The 10,047-nt window shown below is 34.0% G+C and overlaps 1 protein-coding gene across 3 annotated transcripts in view; it reads left to right on the top strand.

Annotated features, from left to right (window-relative positions):
* The window catches only part of LOC100741956 (UBA-like domain-containing protein 2), a 90,003-nt gene that overhangs the window by 20,255 nt on the left and 59,701 nt on the right, over nt 1-10,047 (top strand). The gene's annotated exons all lie outside the window — the stretch shown is intronic.

Below are 10,047 nucleotides of genomic sequence, written 5' to 3'. Positions count from 1 at the left end.
CAGTCTCACCCGAGAGTCTCAATCAACGGTCTCAACCTAGCGTCTCAAGCTAGAGTCTCAACCAAGCGTCTCAATCAAGCGTCTCAATCAAGCATTTCGTCAAGCGGTCAGCAATTCGAATACAGTGAGTCGACAAATCCATCCGCACACGCGATAATCCGTCTCGAGACTCAGGTCGCATTCATTCGTAATCATATCATAACAAATATTCAGTTTGTGTTACACCTAAGTTGTTGGTTTGTGAAAATATATAATAACCTGTCAACAACAGCGTTATCTTTCATTTAACTACCCTTATTATCCTAAACGAAATAAGGGATCGAGCGATTCGCGGCGTCGATTAGCAAATCGTAACGGGAATTTACGACTCCCGTTGGCGCGTTTCTTCGAGATCGCGTCTCCCCGCGAACGTGCGAAAACACTTCCGTCATCGAACACGTTATTGCACGTGTTTATGCAATTTTGTATTTTTAAGCATACAGCAACGAACCTAAATAGAGATTGCTTATAATTATATGCTAAATACTTATAATTATATGCTATAAATCTTTCACTTTAAACGTCTTGTCTTGTATAGTTTTGCATATTATGTCCATTTTATAGACCTTTGCTCTTTTAAATTATTTATAAATACATAAATATTCGCAATTATACTTATTACTATACTGTTAAAGTGAAAACACTTTATACTAGACTGGATAGATAAGGATCTTTTACGTATTATTTCAATATTCGTTTCTAGAAAAAGAGAGTTTTCTACTGCACTTTTCTACTGAATCCCTTGTATTGTTGGTGCATATTTGTTTTCAATGTTTTGACAGTGCGATCAATACGCGAGTGGGAAGATTCCTAGCACTTTTTACATAATTACTAAAATACTCTTCGTGAAGGATTGTTTGTATCGATCAATATCTGTCAACACATTCATTGCAATTGACGCATATATTGCGTCAATTCACTCGATTATTTATATAATGCTACTGACTTCTTTTTACGTTCCAACAAAATTCATTAAACGGTTGACATATCAGTATGTTTTTTAAAACAATGGTACATTGGAACAATCGTTAGTTGGTACTTAAATGTATCTAATTAGGTATTTAAAAGCATCTTAAAATAATCTATCGCGATTTATTGTGATCGAGCGATATAAAAAATTAACCGATTCTACAAGAATAATATTTTTTTAATTATTTAATTTGTATTTTACAATTTGTCCAGCTGGACATTCGGTAAATTTTTCTAGCTTAATCGCTAAATAACATGTGGATGGCTACCCCCAGTGGGATACCATCTTCGAGTTTGACCATTTTATTTCTTTAGTAAGGTCGGTGAGTTGTTTTCTTTTTAATCTTCTTTCTATGAGAGAAGTATAATATCTGTTATGGTTTCAGAATCTCATAACGTAACTGCGGTCATTTTCGACCCAGTTGTAGCTTTCTAATGTTAACAAATATCTCGAGTTCGAGCAGAATATGGAAAAGTCGCTATTGATTCGCACGATTTCTCTTTTCGATGTTATTTCAAATACGCTCTTAAAATATCAGAAATTTATCGTGCTGAAATCAGCGTGATCGAAATATATAAGTTCGAGGATCGCGATACAGGATGATCAGATACTGTTCTGTGATGCGATTAAAAACGAACTCAACTGCAATAGTGTTATATCGTGAATACTTTCTCCATAAAAATCAAAATGTATCGAACGAAAATTAAAGAACTATCACTTTGAACATTTTTTACCAAATGTTCGGCTGGACAAATTGTAAAGTATAAATTAGATAATAAAAAAAATACTTTGAGCATCACTTTGCTTCTCTGAGAGAAGACGAACACAGACAATCGTCATTTTTGATCTGTTCGAATATTACGTTTGACGTGACACATTGAAGTAATTTCGAATTTGAAAATCCTATAATTCATAAAACCATACGAAGTACATATGTTAGTGACAAGAAGAAACGAAACGAAACGTTTCTACCTGTTCAGATAAAAGTCGGGCATAAGGACGAAACAAGTAAAACCTCTAACATATCAAAGACAAAATACAGCGAACTAAGTGTACATATATATTACTCTTTTTATTTCCTTGTCCTGTATTTTATATTCTTTCATGAACCGTGAATATCAAAAGCGATAAACATCAGCGTTTTTGAAGAACGGTCGTGTTTATGAAAGCGACGCGCGTGATCTTTGCGTGAAAAGCATGAAATTCCAAAAGGAAAGAGAAATAATTTATTCTCCTCGTAGGTTCTGCATCACCACCGAGCAAAATATCGCACAATTGCGTCTTCTTAAATGGAAAATACATGTACAAATGCATACTCCAATTAGTGTAACAAGCATAACGATAACGATCTTCCTGATTGTCTTTAATAGAAGACAATGTATTAAACAGAAGATATATCGTGTACTCGTGGAAAGCTTCCACACAACATAATAATCATCATTTTATCGAATGATCAAACAATTTGACTGTTTGTTATCTTTAACACGGGTTACTCCAATACAGGTTAACATGAATCGTACTCGGTTTAGACTCGTTCGTGATATCCATTTCTTCTTTTTTTTTTTCAAGGCAAACACAAAGATAAGATTCGTTACTAACGATTTATCGATGCCATTTGCGCGATACAACGATGAAAGTTATAACCATTTTCCGTGTAGCTTGTCGTTGCGTGTTCGTATCTCCGCAAACCATCTATCGAAACGAAAAATACATATGCAAGGGTTAATATTTTAGAAGCGTGCAACGGTGCGACGCTATAGTAGTTAGTTTCGAAGAAAACTCAACGGGAACACGATGGAAATCCGCACGAAAATGCTCGTGTACGATGGATATACAAGAGCAAAAGCGAGCGGCCGCGTCATGGTTTTTCTTGGAAAAAGCAACTTTCAAAGCTTCGCGAAAGCGAGAATGTCGCGTGGTTGCGAGAAACTAGCGAGAATTGTGTGCTAGTTTTCGCGGCAATTGGGTCGGTTGGAAGTGGCTGGGCACATACAGGGAACGGGTGATCCGCGTTCGGTAAACTTTCGCGCGATCGCCCAAAGCACTGATAAAACTGCCCCGTTTCTAGTGCTATCTGTTTTGCAATTTACCGACAATATACGACCACGTTGCAGCGCAACGTACAAAGATAACCTCGATCTACGAGGTGTGACAGAGTGTCGAGAATAATGCGTTCGACAATTTTATTTTAGGAATTGAACAACTACAGTTTCTCGGTTACGTCTTTTACATATCACGCGTGTTACACGAAACAGTTTGAGATTTCATTAACACCGCAATGACATGCAATTATCGCGATTATATCGGTATAGTTCTAAGCGGTTGTGAAAATGAGTACACAAGTTCCAAGATATTTAGTACAAGTATATTTTGCGCAGATGACGAAAGTATAATGTTTAAACAGACCATCAATTGCGATATCAACGAGTCCTGATATTCAGCCGCATCATTTTTAATATATACTCATTCTATAAACGTGGCTTAAGATTTTGACTACCACGCCGAAGTCACATGTTTCGCTCAGGACGCCACGGGAGTATTTTTATTATTCAAAGCATATAATAGCAAAATAATAATAAATTGACGATGTAAGACAACATTCTTCCCCAATGGACCATTTATCTTATTGGTGATCACCCGTGACCACCGTAGCGCCTTAGTAATAGTTGGTAGCGACATATTATAACAAGGCTTCGTTTATTTCAACAAACCATTCGCATTCGTTATTTCGTCGTAAGCAAAACGTCCAGAATATATTGTTGAAACGTGTAGAAGATATTAATAAACGGTATTTTCTCATTCTATATATAATAGTAAGGTATGTGCACACTTCTAACTTCAATTATATGATTATATAGCAGCATTTACGATTATTTTCTAGGCTGTGTTTATAATAATATTTGTAGATTAACCCTCAAAGATATGGATGCAAACACAGTGCACCGTTAGATGCAAGATTTGTTCCCATTCTTTTTTTTTTTATTGATGTTCTAATAAAAATGTCTAATTGTTTAATGGGACATTTTTTGTTTCAAAGTATCTTCTATTTATCGATTATATTCGAAATGCTCTAACTGTCAATTTTCATTCAATTTTTACAATTGCAAGAAGTTCAAGCGCTCCGGTCACCAATGACCAACGTGGCAGTCAAAGTATTAAGACGACTATTTATACTGTGTACATATTAATTTTGTACTAAATATAAGTTTGCAATAAATATGTTACAAGTTCTACGTATATTTTCAGATGTTGCATTCAAACGCTAATACGATCATGATAATCGCGTCTCATTATAGCGATACAATTTCAAAATGTTTTATATAACATGCACGATATACATACACACATACGTATAAAAGTTTTTTTATGTTAAGTGTATTAATACTTTTGCGAGTCACTGTATCTACTTAAATAAATATACTCGTTTACAACGCGGTTCTTGTAACTCGCTATACATATATGCGTTCCAACGTTGAATTCATCGTTCATTCGTTTTATTAATGGACTCTCTTGCGTAATCGTAATAAGTTTGGTAACGAAAGAATAGAAGTTTTACAAGTTACAAGTGGCTTGTTCATTTACTAGATTCGAATTATCCCTTTTCACGTAATAAGTTTATCACCTATAACTGGCTAACTCGTCCATCTACAAATATTGTTAGTCAGTAAATTATTGTACAAAAGTGTCGTGAAATCTGTCGTAATTCCCAAGTAATGTCAGTTCGAATTGCATGAACTAATTGAAAGTATATCAGGACTTCTTTTTATCCGAGCGAATAAGAAAAGCGTCATCAAGAAATAACTCGGGAAAAAACAGCAAAGTAAATATGTACTTTAACATCGTGAGCGATTATATATACACTACTTTTTCTACATAATTTTTGTTTATATAATTTTTCTCTATATAATATTCGAAGGCTACAGCAACAATTATTTATTATACATTATATGCATTATGTTGTAACAAATATAGGAAAAGCCAGCGAGCATAAGAATACCGAAATAACGTAAAGGAAGAAAGTAAAAGTAATAAGAATAATCACATCCGGAGTTAACCCTTAACAGTGAAAGTTACCGATGAGTAACTGTGTCGTCACGTCATAGGACAGTTTATCCTGTGACTAGGCCTTGAATGAGTCAAACTTGAGCGGAGAATTGGTCACACACCAACACCTTGGTCTCTTCATTTATCTCTTCATTTTCATCTCACGCGAGGGAAGTTATCCGGTTATTGGATTATCTAAATGTAAAAATACCACTTTTTTTTTTACAGCCACTCATGGATTTCCATTCTATTTTTCCAATCGATGTCAAATTTCCCGAGCAAACAGTAACACTCGTTCCAGCTAATTTAACGTTTCTCGTTCGAACTCATTTAACATGTGGGTAGCTTCCTTTGTTGCTAATGTCGATCAACTAGTCCAGCTACGTGTTTTTGGTTATTTTCGATGCAATTATATTTTTCTGACGTTGAAAGATATCATGTTCAGTTTGAGAAAAATATGGAAGAAAGTATTATTGGTACGCGTGATTTATTGTTTTAATCTTGTACTATACATATTCTTTTAAAACATTAGATTCTTTTTGTTTGCCAAGATGAAAGCAAAATTGAAATATAACGATGGGAAAATCCTATCACGGCTAAACCAGCACCTCGACAGCGGGAAATTCTTCCTGTTACAGTCTTCCATCTTACATGTAAATGTGTTGTTAAGAAGTTGAGTTCGACTTTTTAACACTGAAACAACCATACCAGTCAAATTGACTGGTTTTACAATTTTATTTTAAAATTCCTACTTCATGTTATTTTTTTCCGCAATGATGTAATCACTTTCGCAACGATAACTAAAAGAATAATATAATGAGTTTTATTTTGTTTTTTTATGTATTCAAACTCAAAATAATTTTGTATTAAGGCTACTTACACCAATACCATTCAAAATGACTGGTACTTGTCAAAGTGTAAAAAGGCACTGCAATCTGTTTATTGAACCCCAATTAACCGGTTTTCTCGTTTTGTACAACTTGCCACATGTTTTGAAAATTTTTACTGCGTATCATTCAATATGATGATATCAGTTATCAGGATAATTCCGGATCGATTGCTAGATGCTAACACTAGCAATACCACACGAGTTAAAATGACTGGTTCTACAATTTTATAAATGTGCCAGCCCTTGTTTAGAGGTCACGAACCCAGATGGATTAATAATACCAAAAATATACTACATGACATGGAATTCCTTCTGTCAGAAAGTAATAAATCAATAAATATAAAAACTATTAACTATTATTAAATATAAAACTATTATTACGTACTTTTTAAAGACTAGCAATTTTGACTGGTTTTGGTAGAAATAGCTTCGTGTTAACTATCGGTAGTTCTAGTGTTAAGGAAGGTGCGACACATTTACCACGATAACACAGCTGTACTAAATATGGTAAAGGTAATCGATCGATGCAGACAATTATATATGACACTGCAGCAACAGACGAATATATAATATAATGGCTCTGTTTCTATTACAAGATCGCGTTACGTATCGAAATATAATCCAACAGCGTAAAGTTATACTCGATATTCTTAGGACGGAGTTATCAAAATTTTGCTGTATCGATCAGTCGAATGTTACACTTGTACACCGCGAATATTAAATTTGTAGTCTTGGCAGAAATCATTAAAGTTTATTCACACTTTAAGCGGCGTTATCAAAGCGTCGAAGCTTTGATTAATTGCCATCAGAGAAGCTTGTGCGACTGAAACGAAATGTCTCTATAAATATCCTATAATTACAATACATATAAATGCAACAGCCGATAAAAATAACGTGTTATTCGTTACAAATATCTGCCCCAGCGATTTTATTCTCATTTCAGAGCATTCCCACTCTTTTGTAACGGTCTATGGTTCTCTTTGTTGTAAAAGGAGAAGCGCGCATGTGTCTACATGTAGAAAATTTTCCTTCGAATTTTTACGAAAGAAACGTAAAATTATAGTATCGTCGATAGTCTAATTGGTACACACTCTGTAACTATGAGACTTTTCAAGTTATACAAATTTGGAGGACGTGCATATTCAAACTATGCGAGTTTCGAACTACGTATCATACAAATATATAAAAAAACAAACATATCAAACGTAACGACATTTAGTAGCTGCTATTTAGTGTCTATATTTTTAAATTACGTTCGTAAAAGTACGAATTTGCATAAACGTAGACTGTCGTAAATTTTATTACGATCAGCTCATGGTAGACGTGTATTTACATATTAATTGTAAGTAAAAGACTCCAACAAACACATTAAAATAACTATGTAGCGCGCGGAAATTTATTAACTCGGTGTAATTAAAGACATGAAAAATACAAAGGTGATTTTTAAATATAGTAATAGTATTTGTACATTATTGAAACAGTTGAGTAACATTTTTTCGTCTTATGAATTATAAATGTATTCATATTTCAGCGTTAATTCAAAGCACATGGACGATTAATAATAAATGCAGAAACTTTATACCGTTTGCTTACCTGAAAATAGATAGAAATTGTTTTAAACTGCACTTAAAATTTAATTACGTGTTCTTCAATCATCTTCCTGTAATCACTGATACAAAAATAAACAAAACGCATAGAACGTAAAATATTAAAAACAGTACCCGTTTCAATATTTAATAGACAGGACGAATCTCTGTATTTAAGCTTTGTTTCTTTAATTGTTTATATAACAATTTAAATTTGCATGAAAATCTACGGCCTAGTTGATACGGATCATATAGATAATCATATAATTAAGTATATAATTATATAAACATATATTTAAAATAAAAAGAATCTCTGCTCTGAATCTAATATTTCTGGCGTAATTGTCCATTGTCTTTCAACTTTTTCTAATAGTTCCCATAACTACTTTTCCGATTTTCAGCGTGCTTCTATTCTATAATATTAGGTTGGCAACTAAGTGATTGCGGATTTTGTCATTAGGTGGTAATGATAATTATATATATATCTCTCAATTGTGCCAGTGATTATGAAAGTGGTTTAGGTCAACAATTTAAAAAATCTGAGTTTATCATTTATTTTCATACACTACAATTACTATACGTTAATACAATCTGAAACCATCTTTGAGTTCCTTGTCGCGCGATTAAGCAGAATTCAGTTCATGCGTCAAACGCGAAACTTTAAATATCTTGAAAAATATATACGGCTTAAGCTAGTTTTATAATCACCGGCGCAATGGAAGAGCGTTTGTAGAAAATACCGTAGTCAAAGGTTATTTCAGGGCGACAAGTAAACATGTAGTTCACTTTCATGAAAAAGGAAAGCGTGCGTGTGTGCGTGTGTGCGTGCGTGCGCGCGCGCGTGTGTGTGCGTGCGTGCGTGCGTATGTGTGTGTGTGTGTGTGTGTAGAAAATTCTGTACGTGAAAAAACTCGATGTCGCGTTTGTATAGATGCAATAAACAAAAACCAAGAAATAATTAACTGACATTTATCGGTACTTATATTTTCCTCTACAGAGGCGACGTTAGTCGTATCAGTGCCACCACATCTTCTAGCATTAACAGTTATTTAGAAATTGCAGTGAAGTTCTATATCTTTCGTAAATATTTTCCACTAAAATACACAATTTCTCAATTTTCTCAATTACAGTATTCTTCGATTATGCTTATGGTCGCAGTCACTTCTTTTAATGTTTATTCGAATCATACGAGTACAGCTTTAATTTAGCCTTATTAGTTGTTAAATTAGTTGTTAAATATTTCGAAATTAAACGATAAAATAAAGTCTTGTATTGTTTTAATAAGCACTTTGCTGAAAAGGAGTAAACGTTAGCGGTGACGGTGGCTCATGGGCGAGAGTATTGTACATAGACAAACGCATTCGAGTACATAGATACTGCATGATCTGGTTTCACAAGGTGAACAAGAAGCTTATGAATTTCTAGTTACAACCGATCACTCACTTTTGAGGGATACTGTACGTATGTGACACCACGTGACTCCACTTGCCAGTTGCGTGTTCCACTGTAGCTAAAGACATTAACACGCGTCGAAGCTTTTTAGTGTCCCTTTCTTAACTTACTGTTGAAATATTTTCCAAGCCACGGGCAAGCGCAAGATTTACTTCGTTACTCTGTTGATACAAATCGAGTCACACTCTATATATCAGATGCGACGATCAAATTTCGAAAATAATTCCGATGCTGTTCCGAAGTAGTAAGAAAGTAGGCGGTTACGTTCCGCTGTACAACTTGATCACGTGCAGCTAGCATGTAGCTAATGTGGTATTTTTTGTCATTTTATAAATTTATTTCCCTAAAAAGTTACGTACGTATGTATCTGAAATGAGAAATGACTGAAGTATCATTCCAAATAACGCAACGAAAACGATAGACTTCGTCGAACGAATAGTTTTAACAAATAAACAAAGACAGTAAACTTACACGAAAGAGAAAACGATGTTTCCCCAAAAGAGCAAAAGAATACTTCGGTGTCTTTCATTTCTGTTCGTTACATTTCCTTTTAAATAAAATATTCGTTCTATCACATAATTCTTCAAAGTATATCTGCAATTACATCCCAGTATATCCAATTACCTTATCTCATAGCAAGGCTAGAAGTCAGAAATTATCGATGCCAATAGATCCTCTTACGCGACCAGAAAAATATCTGACGATAAAACGAATGAAATTTAAGAAATAAATTTGACAAATTACGTGTTATGCGATTATCCTATTTGACGTAAGATTGTTAAACTATAAAAAAGAACGTTTAATAAAGCACTTATTTTTCATTTGTTTAGGTAAGAAATAGAAGGAAACTGACAATATGGCAACATAACATATCAACCACTTGCGGTGCTAATCACGGAGGTTTTTATTTTTAATATTTATATTATTCGCTCTTTTCCAAAGATCATTTTAATTTTGATTTTTCCCCTTCCTCTGGGTAACCTCGCCTAACAAAGCTAGCAATTAGAAAGCATATAGCGAATTATTGGGCATGCGTTTCTAATAGTTATCAATAGATAGCGAAAAAT

The sequence above is a fragment of the Bombus impatiens genome, unplaced genomic scaffold (genome assembly GCF_000188095.3).
Source record: "Bombus impatiens unplaced genomic scaffold, BIMP_2.2 scf_1162, whole genome shotgun sequence".
Classification (NCBI taxonomy): Eukaryota; Metazoa; Arthropoda; class Insecta; order Hymenoptera; family Apidae; genus Bombus; species Bombus impatiens.
The sequence above is the reverse complement of the archived record's forward strand: the minus strand, read 5'-3'. Positions and strand labels throughout refer to the sequence as shown.